Here is a 2500-nt window from a genome sequence, read left to right as displayed (position 1 = left end):
AATATTGCTATGGATTTTAATTGGTCAGTTGACAATTATTTGCATGGCAGCGATCATTACCCTATACATTTGAAATATACAGAAAATATCCCTACTTGCTCTCCACCCAAGTGGAAAGAGAAGGAGGCAGACTGGAATAAGTATAGGCAGGTTTTACAAATAGATAGGGAATTTGATTCTTTTGACTCTCATTTGGAGGCTTATTCATACCTATCAGAAAAAATCATAAATAGTGCTGAAGAATCAATACCTCAAACAGGAAACCAACCCCGAAGGCCTGCAGTTCCTTGGTGGGACAAGAAATGTAATGTTTTTCGTAAGATAACAAGAAAATGTTATAGGAGGTATAAAACCACTGGATCTCAAACATCCAAGATAATTTATCAGCGTGCATTGGCTAAGAAACGCCGATATTATAGAAAAGCTAAAAGAGAATCCTGGTTATATTGTATCAATGGAATATCTTCAAAAACACCATCTCGATTTGTTTGGAGGAAGATTTGCAAACTTAGTGGAAAATTTATACCTTCACCTCTTCCAACTTTGAAAATAAACAACAATCTAATCACTGACCCTGGTGAGGTAGCGAACACTCAAGGGAAACATTTCTCAGATGTCTCGAGTCCAAACAATTATTCAGAAGAATTCCAACAAATAAGAAATTCTCAAGTTACCATAAATTTCGCATCCAACTCTTCTGAAGAGTATAATATAGAATTCTCTCTAGAAGAACTGCATAGTGCGTTGTCTTCAACTGAAGACACGTCTCCTGGAGAGGATAGAATTTTGTACTCGATGATACGCCAACTCCCTGCTGAAGCTAAGCTCTTTCTCTTGAAAATCATCAATAAAATATGGAAAACGGGGGCTTTACCTAGGAGCTGGAAAATTTCCATCGTCATTCCAGTTCAAAAACCTTTCAAAGACCTCTTTCAACCAACCAGCTATCGACCTATAGCACTGACTAGCTGCGTATGTAAATTAATGGAAAAAATGATAAACACTCGTCTGGTATGGTACTTGGAATCTAAGAATTTACTTTCTCCCCATCAATACGGATTCCGAAAAAACCGAAGTACCCTGGATCCTCTTTTAAAACTCTCTAATGAGATCCAACAAGGTTTTGCTACAAGCAAACAAACTATTGGAGTGTTTTTTGATATGGAGAAGGCTTATGACATCACTTGGCGACTTGGTATATTTAAAAAGTTTTATAAAATGGTGTAAGGGGAAATATGTTGATATTTTTAAGTTCCTTTTTATCTAATCGGTATCTCAAAGTACGGATGGGAAACACTTTATCATCTTCCTTTTGTCAAGAGGAAGGGGTCCCACAAGGTAGTGTTTTAAGCGTTACTTGTTTTGCTGTTGCTATTAATGGGATAATGAACACACTTGGCCCCCGAGTTAAAGGGTCATTATTTGTTGATGACTTTGTCATATATGTTTCATCATATGATGCCCTTTCTGCATGTCATGACCTACAAAGATCTATAAATAATACATCAAAATGGGTTTTGAATAATGGTCTTAAATTTTCTACCACCAAGACTGTGGCAATACGTTTTACCAGAGGTAGACGTCAGGAGGAAGTTCCAAATCTGATTTTAAATGGGGAAATCTTACCTTATGAGGATGAAGTTAAATTTTTAGGGTTAACATTTGATAAAAAACTAACTTGGGAAAGTCACATAGATAACTTGAAGCGAAAAGTAAGAAAATCTTTGGATATTTTGAAAGTCGTGTCCAGTTTTGATTGGGGGGGCAGATAAAAAAATCATTACTGCGTCTTTATGATGCTTTATGTCGCTCTAAGTTGGATTATGGTTGCCAAATATATTCTTCAGCATGTAAAACAAGACTGAAGGAACTGGATGTTATTCACAATATGGAGCATTCAGTACATCTCCTGTGGAGAGTATTTATGTAGACTGTCATCAGCTTCCTTTAGACCTTCGTCGGGAGGAGCTAGGTCTACGATATCTAGCAAGAATTAAAAGTACTCCAGAGAATCCAACCTTCAAACTGATAAATCAAAACCTGTCAGTAAACTATAGAGCTAATACAAAGCCTCTCCATGTTCGTTCTAAAGATCAACTGGGAAATGGCAGTTTGCTTGATGAACATATTTTACCTGTTAAATATCCATGGCTGGTACCACAAGTTGAGCGTTGCTCAGTTAATATTGTCAAAAAGAACTCTCCTCCAGAAGTGGTTTGAGCAAAGTTCTTAGAACATGACCAACAACATGTCAAAGATTTTAAAATTTTTACCGATGGCTCTAAATCGAATGAAGGTGTTGGTTGTGCAGTTGTCACCAGAGACCACTCGAGATTGGGACGGCTGTCCAATGCAGCGTCGTCATTCACAGCTGAACTAACAGGAATTGTCCATGCCTTAAAAGAAGTTTCATTAACTAAAGCTAAGAAATTTGTTATATATACAGATTCAAAAAGTGCCATAGATGTTGTATGCCAGTTCAATACTTCCCACCCGCTAG

This window comes from Oratosquilla oratoria, chromosome 15 (assembly GCF_046742065.1).
Source record: "Oratosquilla oratoria isolate Oo_2021 chromosome 15, ASM4674206v1, whole genome shotgun sequence".
Lineage (NCBI taxonomy): Eukaryota > Metazoa > Arthropoda > Malacostraca > Stomatopoda > Squillidae > Oratosquilla > Oratosquilla oratoria.
This window is presented reverse-complemented; position numbering follows the sequence as displayed.